General features: G+C 43.1%; 1 long non-coding RNA gene across 5 annotated transcripts in view; it reads left to right on the top strand.

Annotated features, from left to right (window-relative positions):
- The window catches only part of LOC129855254 (uncharacterized), a 126,489-nt gene extending 116,589 nt beyond the window's left edge, over positions 1 to 9,900 (top strand). For all 5 annotated transcript variants that reach the window (XR_008759457.1, XR_008759458.1, XR_008759454.1 and 2 more), the window contains 3 exons: positions 2,503 to 2,594; positions 6,497 to 6,581; positions 9,511 to 9,900. This is a non-coding gene — a long non-coding RNA (uncharacterized LOC129855254). The remainder of the gene's footprint in view (positions 1 to 2,502; positions 2,595 to 6,496; positions 6,582 to 9,510) is intronic.
- The last annotated feature ends 5,511 nt before the right edge of the window (positions 9,901 to 15,411 follow it).

Raw genomic sequence — 15,411 nt, forward strand, 5'->3', positions numbered from 1 at the left:
CTCCCTCAGAGCCTATCTCTCTAAGTGCCTGAGGATGCTATTGTGATTGATTGTATTTGATTGTTTGAGTGGGACCTTCATGATGCTTCTGAGAGCTGGTATCATCCCAACAGTTTTCCTCTTCCAGTAGGGAAGAGAGTGTATCCCTATAACTGGAAAAACACTCACTCGGTTATTTGGAAGAGATGACACTCTTGGAGTGTTTCACTATTATTTTCAAACTGAATGGATTCAGCAACAGTATCCTACCTTTGAACTCAGTCCAGAGGGAGAACCTCTCTTACTTTAGCCTCTTATCTAATCAATCACCCAGAAAAGAGGCCTGAGTCATGTGTTCCTATGCAAATGTTTCTGTAAACACCGAAGGGTAAGCTAACCTTACATTCTCTGTGTCTTATAACTCCATCCTGATGGAAAACCTGTCATTCCCTCTCTCCTCTCACATTCAGATACCAATACCAACATGGCCACATCATTCATGTCTTCTGCAATTACACAATGGTTTGTCATTAAGATATGTAATGCCTATCATAATTTCAGCCACATTTAGATGCTGTTTGTCGTAATGTTTCAGTATTTGTTTGTTAAAATGTGAAAAATGGATTTTAAACCTCCTTGTTGATGTGTGGTTGGGGAAGGACATGCGAGTCAGCGTCAGAGACTAACAGTGTAAGTGCCAGGTCCACTTGTAGAGGCTTCATGAAAAGTGTTTGTGGCAGCAGCAGTAATATATTTCTGATTACCTTTTGGATATATTGGTAACACACAGTTGTGTGCCTGTGTGATTTAATGAGGGATTTTTTGGGCAAGTTGGCGTTACTCACCAGTGTCATGGAAGTTTTGTTTCAAAAGTGCTGGTGCTGGAAAAAGAGGGATTTCGGCCCATCAGCAGTGTGTGAGGTCAGCATTGCCGAGACAACAAAAGAGAGCTCCAAATACGTGGCGTTTGCAGCATTATGGGGGCCCAGTCTGGGCTGAACATAGCCCCTCTTTTCACTGGGACAAACATTCTAGCGTACAGCTATCTAGAGCGCTGTCACAGAGTGTAGTGCACACACACAACAGGATTTCTGCTTTTCAACCATGTTTATTCATCATATCCTCCACACTCATTTACTTAGGCTTTATCTATCTAAGGAAAATATCTGGGAGGAATGTTAATGATAAAGAATTTGTTTTTGGATAAAGTTATGGTCAATTAGCTGACACTTCCATAGCATCCAAAGCAACACACAATATCAGTAAAGCCTATGCGTATGTATGAAAAATGTGATATTGTGTGGGTAAATGATATACAAACAGTGATCACATGGCTCAAACTTTGAAAATACAATACAAATGTTCATTGTTCATGTTCAGAGCTGTGACATCCTGAAAATAAGCCTTTTGATTCGCCCCCTCCTGTGTTCCAACTGTAACAGAATAAATGTATAATCAAAGTAGACGCACACCTCTGTTTATTTAATGCTTTGGTTAGGACACTGTAAAGCCACCTGCAGTTCTCCTTGAAAATTAGAATTACATGTTGGCACAAAAACAACTAGCATGCTGTCGGAACCAGAGGCACTCAAAAAAATACAATCGCTATGCATTCTGGGAAATCTACGTTTAACAAAGGCTACCATAATTCAGCATATAGTTTCAATCCTTGTTGGTCTCGAGCTAATAGTACTTTAAACAATTCGGTATATCTCTAAACATGTTTGCAATGGAAAGGAATAGTCGACATTGCAATGAGGATCTTCTTCTTCATCCCTGGCAGTATCACTATTACAAAGTTTAACCCTACTTGAATCTGTTTATCTACATTTTTGATGAAGTTCCTCTGAGCGACTCCAAGTTGAGTGAACAGTCTGGGCTTCAGAGACACTGCCAAGCCGAAGAACACAACTGGGTCTGGCTGGCATGGGCCATGGGCAGGCCCTGAAGGCAGGATACTGTAGAGGACAGACAGACCACACGGATCCCCAACAAGTCCTCTTTATGATGGGGAAGAATTATGATGGCGATGCCTCGCAGTGGAGCCTTCAGATCAGTCTGTAGTGGGGTTATAGGAGCAAGATGCCTACAGTAACATACCATCACACAGCAGACCCCATTCATTACATGCCCATGTGTATTAAAATACTGGAAGAACGTGAGGCAGCTGCAGAATGTAGTCCAACACAAGGCCACTCTTTCTTTTCTGCTCCCTACTGTCTGTCTTGGTACAGGCCTGTCTGTCTCTGGTACCCTCTATGTGATTATACAAGCTCGCCCCAAAAAACTTTCTACAGAGATTTGTTTTCGAGGTTTGAGGGGGGGCAACAATAGTTTCCTTTGGACTAGATAAAGAGGGACTTCATGTTCAAATGGCAACCCTAAAGTGATTAGTTTGTGTACAGCACCACTGCCTGAAAAATATAATTACTCAATCTAGATGCTCCCAGATACACAAAGCATGGTGTTCTAAATACATGTGGGTACACATAGTAAGCCAGACTTTGTGTTTTATTTTGCTAGAGAAAAGGTGAGAGGACCCTGTTGACATCCGTATGACCGTATGACCAAGACGAGACCTGTCTGTCCAGGAGACGGAGACCACACCAGATATGGTAAGTTTGGGACTGAAGAGAATAGACAGCTCTTGAATGTCGTCCATTGCTACACATTGGTACACCTTATTGCTCACAGCTACTATTACCATTACTCTTCCCCTCTGAAAAACAAAGTGTTCTTGCGCCAGTAACCGAAAGGTTGCTTGTTCGAATACCCAAGCCGACAAGGTGAAAAACCTGTCGATGTGCCCTTATATATATATTATTTAACCTTAATTTAACTAAGCAAGTCAGTTAAGAACAAATTCTTATTTACAATGACGGCCTACCCTTGCCAAAACCGGGCGATGCTGGGCCAATTGTGCACCGCCCTATGGGACTCCCAATCACGGCCGGATGTGATACAGCCTGGAATTGAACCAGGGACTGTATTGACACCTCTTGCACTGTGCCTTTAACTGCTGTGCGAGCCTAAGCAAGGTAATTAACCCTAATTTGCTCGAGCATCGCCGTACAACTCTGGCTGACCCTGTAAACAACACATTTCACTGCACCTTCCAGTGTTTGTGACAACAAAACATCCTCCCAAAAATATTCCCATTACCTCTGAGAAGCCTTGCCATGCTTGTTTTTCCTGGTTGGTTGCTTTCTACAATACCTTGAGAGGGTGGCAGGCCCAACAATCACTATTCCAAATTGTGTGTGGCACAAAGAATATGAACTCAGTCATTGGAAGACTGCCATCGGATGGTCTTTAGAACAGCTGAGTGGAAATTACTCAGAGACTGGAGAAAGACTACTGATCAACTCACACATCTGACCCCAATCCACACCCATTCCATCATTTTAAGATTACTCTACATTATTTCACTTTTTAGTGTCTTCAACCCTGGTGTCCATTCTTTTCTTGTGCACCGGCCTTGGATTTCCCTCACAAGAATAAACGAGTACAACGCATCATGGAACCTCTGAGTTCCTACATCCACCCTGCTCTCTTATAAAGAAAAAAAACAACCCTATTCTGCTGGTGAGGTTTCATAGAGGGACCCTTCCCAGTTCTCAGTTCCTTAATGTCACCAGGTATTGTGCAAGCATTCCCTCACCCCTACTACTGTCACACACCAGTCTGACGTGCCGAAAGAAAGCCGTATTGGCCCTTGTGGAATGTGCAATGTGGCATGTCCCTGTGAACTATTTCCTGCTTTGTCGTAAGAGTAATGTGCGGTGGAAACACAGTTTCCTTTTTTCACAGCTCCTCTGTGGCGCAGTGTTGGTTCTCTGCTGCAGCTAGCCTCTGCTCAGGAACAATGACATTCTTTGAGTTTAAGGCCCTTAAAAGATGCCTATTTCAAGTCAGCAACCCAATGTTGCTGTGTGTCACCAAGCACGTTAACTGTGAAGCACTTGCCTTCTCCAGTCATTCAGTATGATGGGGCAGCAGGGGCAGAGTGCTTCCAATACTAGGTGATTTACAATAAAGCACAGTGGAATTTCACCCTATCTGAAATGGAAATAATGAATATCTTATTAGGATGGTTATTTCAGAACAAGTCACAATTTTAATATGCATGATTCTAATTTCAAAACCTTGGTCACAAAGAGTAAGACCCCATTTAGACCCAATTGAAAATGAATGAAAGCATCTTCAGGGACAGAGTGGAATTGGGAGGGTACTGGAGATACTCATGGTTATACTGTACTTTCATTGGCAAAATCTTGTCTATTTATGTTAGTTAAGGACACTAGCTGGAGACGTGTAACTCTTGGGAACCTTCAGGTCTTGACATTGTCACGACAGCCTATTAGATTGTTATGAGGGTATGAAGATGGCTTTAGGAAGGCGGTTTCCAGAGCAGGATTTGTTACTTTTGCTAATTTCCATTGTTAAATATGTAGGTAATACAATTGAGTATTTGAGTTTCATATTTGCTTTGCTTAACGGTTGTTGAAATCTTAAAAGAGTGAAGCCCCACTGGTTTTATTGACCAAACTCAGGAGGGGTTAGTCTAGACTCATTACGCTCACACACATGGCGCTTTGTCCACTTGTCATGTTTAAAGATACATTTGTCTCTGCTCACACATCCCATTGTCTTTCAATTATTAATTCAATAATACATGTACTTTGGATTGTACTATAGTATTGAAAAAGGACTGACCCTTCAACTCATTTCTAATACTGTAACCTGCAGTCCTTGTAGGGCGGCGGGTAAACTGGTAAACAAAAGGTTGCTGGTTCGAATCCCAGAGCCGGCTAGGTGGAAATTATGTCGATGTGCCCTTGAACAAGGCACTTAACCCTAATTGCTCCTGTAAGTTGCCCTGTGTAAGAGTTTCTGCTAAATTACTAAAATGTATAAGGACAAATCATAGAGATGAAAACTGTGATGTGTAGGAATTGTCAATGTTGTTGTGCAGGAATGCAATGATCTGGGATCTTTGTTGACATCAAAACAAAGTTGTTCTGTGTACCTTGATACTTAGTATGGGACCACATCTGCCTGTCCCAGGGCAGCCATCACTCAGTTCAGAGAGGAGAAGCAGGACTTCTAAGGGGGGAGAGTGGTGTAGGAGAGGCCAACTCCATCTGTCGAGAGTTTTTCCAGCCGTGCGCCTGGCCGAACTGACGGGATTTGAGCCCACATGTTTGGGGTTGGGGTTGTGGGGACAGAGCAGAGGGGGTAGAGGGGCACTCTGGCTTCCTCCCACAGCCCCCAGCATGGTGCTACTGGAGGCAGCTGGCTGGAGGAGTGGCCCGGGCTCCAGGCCTTTGTTGATGAGAGGATGGAGGAGTGGGGGAATACTGGGAACCTGCAGGGAAGGAAGCACTAATACTCCTCCTCCTCCTCTTCTAACAACAGCAGGGTGGAAAAGTCTATCCTCTGCTGTTATATGATGTACTTAATCTTGCAGTGAGACTGGTTCCTCCTCTCTTACTTTAACATTTAACACAAAACACCTACATTAGTGCTGAGCAATTTTTGTTGTTGTTGTGGTTATTAAATAACTAATCGACCGACGTTTGTTCAATTACTTGAATTCCATTTGGTTAGGTTTTTTTGTGAGCCCAACTCGCCTTTTAAATAATATCATTCATTTTAGAATTAAAGTCAAGAACTATGTGGGACGCTGGGCTGAAGGAAGTTGTAGTTTTCATTAAGCAAATATTCAACCTAGTTCAGCGTGGTAATTAACTACAATGACCATAATCCATTGAGCCGGACGGATACACTTTTACGCCTGCTACGGGTTAGATACTCACAGACCGCATGAGAGAAGAATGTACACAACACAACAACGAGAAAGATAGAGATTGACAGTATGCCTGATATACTTTGAAGAACTAGTTATTATTTTGTCAGACAGCTCTGCAGCATACAGTACTTAGGCAGGCTAGCCTAGCTTAATAGAATGACAAAAGACAGTACAGGATGGGGAGCACAGAGATAACATTAGATGGCCTGGCTGGCTGGCTGCTACTGCCTGAGCAGAGATGAGATGATGACTTTAAGGAATACAACATAAAAAAGTCATACAATAAAACGAAGTTATTTACACAACTTAAATATTTTATTATTTCATAGTAATTTCCCATTTTCTATTGATGTCTACCCTACCTGACAGAGACAATGTAATATTTTAAATGTTTTGGCAATTGAATGTTCACTATTTTGGACTTTGAAATTTCCATTAAAAAGCTCTAAAATTAATTGAAAGAATTATTGAACCCAAAATCAAAAACTGTGATTATTTTAAATAATTGAACCAAAAACGGACCGACCTCAAAAAGCAGTAATCGCTCAGCACTAACCCACATATCCAAGATTTTTTGTTGAGCATTATAATTTTCTTAAGCTTTATAATGTGCAGCCAAGGAGTTTCATCTAAAGTCTGAAATGGTTTTTTTTTAAATGGCAATGACATCTCTAGTTCTGATTTTCTCCTGTTTTTCCCCCTTAGTTTTACCTGCCATGGTTGTGATAATTGGATTTTCTGGACACCTGTATGAGTGCAGTATATCCAGCGGATTATAACCAGGGAGAGGGTGAGTCAACTCTAATTATTGTCATGTCAAGCAATACAAATGGCCAGCCATCCCCCAACCCCTTCTCTCTAGCATGGTAGCCTAGTTACTGCTGTCCCTCACATCCACCTCAAATCAACAGAACTGGTTTACTGTCTCAGAACACCCAAGCTAAGGAAAGGTAGGCTAGAGGAGGCCTTCAGGGGTGGAGTTTTTCTCTGTTTCACACGAGCTGAAGTTGCCACTGTTTCCTCAGAAAAAGTTGTTTCTACGCTATACAAACCATAAACATAAACTCACTCTAGTCTCCTAACGAACAACTCTAAACATAGATAAGAAAAAAAAAATATTGGAAATAAGTAGAGAACATACTGTGTCCTACTTCCGCCCACTCTGTGCTGGGCCAAAGCAGGAGTAGATAGTGAGGGGGGATGTGGGGACAGGAGAGGAGAATGGGAGTGGTGGGGTGTACTCTGCTCGCGGTCCCACAGTTAAACCCGAGGAGGGAGCTGTGACTGAGACTGAGTGGGGATGAGGGATGAACAGACAGGACTTGTCCACAGACAGTCAAAGGGAGAGCTGGAGCTATTTAACCATGGGAGGGGAGCAGGACAGGGACGGATGGACTCACAAGATGTCCAGAAGGGCCGGGCCAGGTAATTTATAAGGCCTTGCTTTCTCTTCAGGGTAGGCTACCCGGCCGGCCAGGCCCAGCCAGCAGGAACTTCCCATGGCCACCTCCACTCTCCTCCGAGGGACTGAGAATACGTAATGAGTTGCAGGGCTCCACATTTACCACGGCTGATCAGCTGAGAACAATGAACTCGCAGGCACACAATAGTGACTAGAGAGCCTCAAGGCATTGTCTCTGTATTTTTAGAGGGGGGAGAAAACGAGAGAGCCAGAGAAAGAGGAGAATTGAGGGGAGAAAAGTGAACAAGACTGTAGTTTTGTAATGCTTTGTTCTATTTGTTTAGAGGGAAAGAAGCAATACTTTGTTTGTATACTTATTGTTACTATTGTCAATACTTTGGCATCCATGTGGCCATTTATGTCCATAGGCAGCACATGCCATTGGTTTATGTTAAATAGGTTGGGGATAATGCTGAGGCTTTGGGTTTAGTGTTGAAGCACTTCAACTGCATCTAATGTCATGATATCTATCATATTTTTATAGCGTTCTTCAAATGGTAAAAACGTATTTGCACTATTAGTGATTTCCTCTTGTAATTATAGCCTAGCTATTTGCCTACATCGGCCTGCTGTGTGCAGTGAGACCTACCTACCTCCCCTTATAGAGGAATAGTGAATGAGGGTTGCTCTGGCAGCTAGTGACAATGTCATTTAAAGCCAGCCTACAGCCACCGATTACCATCTACATATTTATGGAGACTATGAGCATTATATGGTACCATTTAAATGAACAACCCCTTTTTCACTGACTGAATACTTTGTAATCTTGACTATGCAATTAGTTTAGAATGGCTACGAGATCAACTTCATTAGCATTTTTTGTACTGAAGGTACCAGCTTGGGCCAAATGTTGGTTCTAGGGAGGAAAGCATATCTCTTTGGAAAAGCTGTCCTAAATGAGTTTCTGTATCAGTTAAAGACTATTTCCTCTCTGCCCTAAACTTGGGCGTGATAGAAGAACACCTGGAATATTTATGGGGAAAATAAATCCACAAAGACAATTTTGCCCTTTGGTTACATGTTCTGCCTTCCCTTCTTGTGTTTTTCCAATTACCTAATGCTATTTAAATATAGCAGAGCCGACATATGCAGTTCACTGTAGTGGGGAACGAAATAAGTCACGCTTTAATTGTATTGCATCAATTAAAATAGAAGCCCATCACAGTAAGCTAGCTGTAATAAAATGATAAAATGGACAATTAGGAAAAATCAAGGCCCTTAATTTTCTAAACACACTCTAGAGAGTGTCTTTAAGCCAGCCAGATTTGACTATATGTTGAGCAGTATTCCCCTCAGTGAGGACCGCTGAAGTGCTGTGAATTACAGTTGAACTGTTTGGTATGTTGTACAGTAACATATAGTACTACAAACTGTAGTGCCACTTCATAAAATATTATTAATCCAACTGTCTGCTTGGCAAGCTTTTATATACATTTTATTTAGGCCAACTCATATATTGACTGGGAGAATAAACCATGCAGTAGAATATGTGTGTTAAAGTCAGCCTTTGCAGACAGGCCTGGATTGTAGACACAACCAGAGTCTGTAAATCAGTAATTTCCTCGTCTTTTGCAGGAAGGATTTGGCTGGTTGGTGTTTGTGGTCCCAGGTCGACCGGTCAGGCAAAGAGATAACACCAATAACGTTTGCCTGCCAGGAGTACTTGCGAACCGAGTGCAAACCGATTTTACATGTAGAATCACTCAAAAATGTTGGCAATCATAAGTCAACAGCACACTGAGCGATAGGCAGACCAACGTGAGATCCACATTCGCTGTGAAAGAGGCTCTCAGATTCCCAATCAGTGTTTGCCTTGGGAGACGAGTGATTACTCACACACCTAGGAGCCCCGGCCTCTTTCTGCCCCCCCGGGCTCCCCCCACCTCACCCCACCCTGCCCCGTGCCACGCATGATCTGTGGGTGAGGCAGCATGTAGCGTGGTGTGGTGTGTGACGATACGCCGTCTGCTGGTGGGCCAAACCCACTGCTTGCTCTCCCTATCAACCAATCAATATTTTTGATGTAACACATTTCATACAAAGCGAGGGCTTTACACATATCATTAAAATTACATCTGAAAGGCGTTATGGTAACCATAAAAAAAAAACATTAAGTTACACAGGGTAAAATACAAGGACAGGCAATTAATCCCTTTTATCCAGCTAAATGAGTATTGTATATTGCTATTACTTGGAAGGCACCAAGACCTCAACCAGGAAATTGTGTTGTATACCTGTATTTTGTATTTCTTTCCAGGTGTCCTTCTGATGTTCTTGATGCACATCCAAGGGTACTCGTCCGTTGATGGGTGATGGAGATGAGGTTCCTTCTGCTATAACCCTGGCCTTCAAGAACAGCTTCAAAGACAGGACCTAAGGAGAGATCAGTCACGCAAAACACATCTACACACCACTGCTTCTGCTGCAAATGTGAGGGCATGATCTGTCTCTGTGAAGAATAAACAATATGCACCTTGTGAAATTCTCAGAACATGGTTCATTTTGAAACTGTTACAACTGAAACAACAGAACTTTTTACCAATAGAGGTTACGCTGCTTATGATATGAACTGTATCGTCCACTGATATATTGGATTTCATGATGTTACATAACTTCAATCTGTGATCAAATTAAATCAATGAAATCATGGTGTGCTGTGTCTTCGGTAGAAACACACTGAGTTTTCAAAAACATTAATAATATTGAGCTGCACCCTTTTGCACTGAGAACACCCTTAGTTAATTGGGGCATTGGACTCTACAAGGTGTCGAAAGCATTTCACAAGCATGGCCAATGTTGACTGCAATGCTTCCCACAGTTCTGTCATGTTGGCTGTATGTCCTTTGGGTGGTGGACCATTCTTGATACACACAGGAAACTTGAGTGTGAAAAACCCAGCAGCGTTGCAGTTCTTGACACAAACCGGTGTGCCTGGCACCTACTACCATACCCTGTTCTAAGGCACTCCAATGTTTTGTCTTGCCCATTCAACCTCTGAATGGCACACATACCTAGTCCATGTCTCAGTTGTCTCAAGGCTTAAAAATCCTTCTTTAGCCTGTCTCCTCCCCTTCATCTACAGAGATTGAAGGGGATTTAACAAGTGACATCAATAAGGGATCATAGCTTTCACCTGGATTCACCTGGTAAGTCTATGTCATGGAAAGAGCAGGTGTTCATAATGTTTTGTACACTCAGTGTATGTTGTGCATTACAATATTTGGACATTTGGGGTAGGGTTTTCAAATCCAAGCCAGGGGAAGGTAACTGCAGGTTTCTGTTCAAGCCCTCCATGACAGGAAATGTACACCCCTAGATGAAAGTTATAGGAGATGCAGAAGCCAGAACATGGTGACAGAGAATACCCCCACACACCCTACCACACACACCATTTGCAGCTGCAGAGTTAGGTATGTTGACACTGTTATGGCCTCTATAAAAACCTGAATATGGCTGGTCACTACCATGTAAATGATAACACCATTTCTGGTCATAATTTATCTAAATACAGGACATGGCCGGGTAACTCTATCCTCCAGTACGGTGTGTGGTATCTTATATTGTTCATGTTGTATCACTGCAGCCCTCAGGTGATGAAACTGTCTCTGCCACATTAGCTGCTCTCTCTCTCCTTTCTCCTGAAGCTCCCAGGCCGGCTTTCAGCCATGGCTATTCAACACCCCTTTATTTAAAACAAACACACACACAGCCTTTCCACTGCCTACCATGCAGCCCAGTCATTCATCACTGCCAACTAAAGTGGGTATGTGTGCCGATTTGGGCTTATTGATTACCCATATCTCAAGTATTTACTGTGTAAATCAGCAAACAGAAACCACACAGTAAGTGGATATACCTCCTCACTCACACTTGATTGTCCTCTCAGAGGATCCAAGCAGGAAGCGTTCTCTATCATGTCAAATCAAGCCCAGGAGATGGTTAGCATCATGACACTCCGGAACATCCTTAAGAGAACCAATCAAAGGCCCATCTGTGTTCAAGTGCAGATTGAATCCTGTGTTTCCAGGTTTATACAAAACGTTATGAAAGCAAGTTGGCGGAAAGGTCAGGAGAGAGCGGCACACAAAAACAAACAATTAATTTGGCATGGAGGTGTAATGGGATGATCCGGGGCTGGGGCTCAGCCTATTGTTCTGCTGCAATTAACCGTGGCAGGTCATGTGTCACTGGGCACTGACCCTGGTCCCATTCAGGAGCCCACACTCTGCATTATCCATGGCCCAAAGAGAGGTCAAACAGTCACAGACCAGGCAAAACTCTGCCCCTTCCCCCACCCCCCCAACAAACACACTCGCTCATGAACACACAGTTCTGACTAGGGCAGCACTTAAAAAACAAAAGGGTATTACCATGGGGTGGTTGGGACACTGTGGCGGCATCTAAGCCTGTGTGACTCATCCTTCGGCCTGAATCTGATGGTCTGGTGCATATTGGAGGCATTAAGCATGGACGACATACACCTAACCCCTAGTCCTATTTCATCTGTGCAGAGAGAGTGAGCATGAGATGACTCCACTTCCCATATCCAGGTCAGCACCAGTTTGAGGTGCAGATTTGGAAGGAGAGTGAGAGTACAGAGAGCAGAGGAGTGGATTTGGTTCCTGTGGGGCCTGCTCGGGCACACACTCCTCAGATCACCCATCAGGATTGCTTCGTGCGGTCCAGTCGGCATGTTGCGTTTTCTCTCCTCAGCGACTCAAAGTTACTGACTTCGTTTAGTGTCAGTCACCCGAGGACTGGGGAGACTGCAGCTTCCTCGCATGTAGAGTTAGTCGCTCGACTGTTAGAGGCGGTACATTTCCACCTGACAGATGCCTGGTGGAACAGTGGCATGTTGTAAAAACATATGATCTTTTAGCTGCAGGCTACAGATACTGCTAATTGAAAAACGACCTCTCTCGAGTCATGAACGCCTATTACAATATTACTGTTGCACAATGCAATCGCAACCTATAATTTCGCAACTCTTGGCTGCTTTGCCTCGTTTCACTGACATTCCGCCTCCCTCTGTCCACTTGAGTGAATATTTACAACATATTTATTGTTTAGAGAAGGACAAACATTAGCTAGCTCAACATGACTCAACTCCTTCATTTGATTTCTATTCAGCGTGGTGGCAGCAGTACTTGATGACAGCCAGCCTCCGCTCCAGCATGGCCCTGTTCTGCCTCTCCGTCCTAATTGACTGGGAGGGAAAAGGCAGAACAGCTGCCCCAAACCACCGAGACAGAATTAAAATTTCAATCCCGCTGCCTAACACTCAATTTCATCCATGACCCAGCATTATACAAATTAGTTGAGAACCGACAGACAGGTATATGGTTCCCCAGTAGGGTCCCTGGGGAAGCATACAACTGCTCCGCTCTCTCCCTCTCTTTCCCAGCAGAACCAGGCCCTCTGCTCCCTCTCGTTCTTAGGGGATCCATTCACAGCACTTTTCAAGAGTCAACAAGAGCGTGAACACTTACATCATCATCAGCCCAGTAGCTTTGGCTGTCATTTTTAGGCCCTCCTCCGCACACATACAGTAACCAGAATATGCTATAAAACAAGTAGAGATACTAGCCTACTGGTAAGTACTAAGTACACATACACCACATGAACAAAAGAATGTGAATACCTGCTCGTCGAACATCTCATTCCAAAATCATGGGCATTAATATGGAGTTGGTCTCCACTTTGCTGCTATAACAGCCTCCACTCTTCTGGGAAGGCTTTACACTAGATTTTGGAACATTGCTGCAGGGACTTGCTTCCATTCAGCCACGAGCATTAGTGAGGTCGAGCACTGATGTTGGGCGATTACAAGCACTGATGTTGGGCGATTAGGCCTGGCTGGCAGTCGGTGTTCCAATTCATCCCAAAGGTGTTCGATGGGCTTGAGGTCAGTTTGATGGGGTTGTGCAGGCCAGTCAAGTTCTTCCACAGCAATCTCGATAAACCATTTCTGTATGGACCTCGTTTTGTGCACGGGGGCATTGTCATGCTGAAAGGCCCTTCCCCAAACGGTTGCCACAAACTTGGAACCACAGAATCGTCTAGAATGTCATTGTATGCTGTAGTGTTAAGATTTCCCTTCACTGGAACTAAGAGGCCTAGCCCGAACCATGCACAACAGCCCCAGACCATTATTCCTCCTCCACCAAACTTTACACTTGGCACTATGTATTGGGGCAGGTAGCATTCTCCTAGCATCTGCCAACCCCAGATTCGTCCATCGGACTGCCAGATGGTGAAGTGTGATTCATCACTCCAGAGAACACGCTTCTGCTGCTCCAGAGTCCAATGGCAGCGAGCTTCACACCACTCCAGCCGACGCTTGGTATTGAGCATGGTGATCTTAGGCTTGTGTGCGGTTGCTCAGCGATGGAAACCCATTTCACGAAGCTCCCGACGAACAGCTCTTGCTCTGATGTTGCTTCCAGGGGCAGTTTGGAACTCGGTAGTAAGTGTTGCAACCGAGGATAAACAATTTTTACGGGCTACGCGCCTAAACACTCGGCGGTCAGGTTCTTTGAGCTTGTGTGGCCTACCACTTCGCGGCTGAGCTGTTGTTGCTCCTAGAGGTTTCCACTTCCAAATAACAGCACTTACAGTTGACCGGGGCAGCTCTTGCAGGGCAGAAATTTGATGAACTGACATGTTGGAAAGGTGGAATTCTATGACTGTGCCACGTTATAAGTCACTGAGCTCTTTAGTAAGGCCATTCTAGTTCCAATGTTTGTCTATGGAGATTGTATGGCTGTGTGCTCGATTTTATACACCTGTTAGCAGCAGGTGTGCCTGAAACAGCCGAATCCACTAATTTGAAGGAGTGTCCACGTACCTTTGTATATACAGTGTATAACTTTCACAGAGGACAACAAAGGAGATAGGTAGGTAAGCAAAAGCTCAGAATACGTTAGAAAGTCACTGGGATAATTATAGTTTTACATGACCAGTTTCAAATTAGAACTGTTTTAAATGTGAAAAAAAGCTGATAACTGCTGTCTTGAGGAAAAATTTACTTATTACGACTGTGATATGTGGTTGTCTCACCTAGCTATCTTAAGATGAATGCACTTACTGTAAGTCACTTTGGATAAAAGCGTCTCCTACAGATGTAGGATCTTAATTTGATCACTTTATTTGTTGCTGGGAAATTTCCTGCACAGCAACAAACTTATTGTGTATTTGAGTTTTAAAAAGGCTTCTAAAGTTTGTCTTTTCCATTCTGAAATTTCAGACTTTATTTGCCCTAACGAAACATTTATCAACTCCAACAAAATTGTCCATGAATTATAATCCATATAATAATTCACATTTCCTGTTGCTGCATGATTTCCTGCTGCAGTAAACTGGCTCAAATTAAAATCCTACATCTGTAAATGACTAAAATGTAAAATGTAAGATTCAATACAACAGATACGATTTGTCAAAATAACACAAAATATTGTAATCATTAATACACATTTCAAATCACAATTCAAAGTACAGAAAGGGTTTTAGAAATCAACACATTATTGCATCACCATAAACTAAACAGTGTACTGTACAGTTCAGTCAGTAGTCCATAAAACAGCAATATGTTTCCATAATAGTGACATTTCTTTGGGCTGCTTTATGGAATCTAGACACTATTGCACATGTGGCCTTTTCAGTGCAGAGATGACTGGACATATTCTTCTGAGTGGGGTGGGTCCATGCAGCGGGCAGTCAGGCAGGGATGAACAGAGTAGGATCTTCACTACTAGGGCCCACACAAGCCAACTGTGTTCTCTTTTTGACTGGACGATTGTCCTGCATGGGACACAGGGATCAGCCAATCACTTAGAACCACTTTTTTTCTTCAGCTGCAACAACAAACATCTTTTGGCTAACTGGTTTGTACTGGTTATAGTAAAGTTGTCAAGAGGGGTTTAAATGTTTTGCGTAAGGATTGTGATACACAATGGTCTGTCAACATAACAAGAAAACTGAGTTATTAAATATTATATTCATCATGGTTCCCATTTGAAAACCTGATTGTGGATAGCACATGTTTTACCCAATTAAACATTTCTTTACGTTCTTAAATGGTCTCATTAAAATGTGTGAATTCTCTGGAGAAGAAGTGAACGTTTCACTTCACAGTTGTCCTCACATTAACATGGAACTG

Source organism: Salvelinus fontinalis, chromosome 5 (genome assembly GCF_029448725.1).
Source record: "Salvelinus fontinalis isolate EN_2023a chromosome 5, ASM2944872v1, whole genome shotgun sequence".
NCBI classification, from domain to species: Eukaryota; Metazoa; Chordata; class Actinopteri; order Salmoniformes; family Salmonidae; genus Salvelinus; species Salvelinus fontinalis.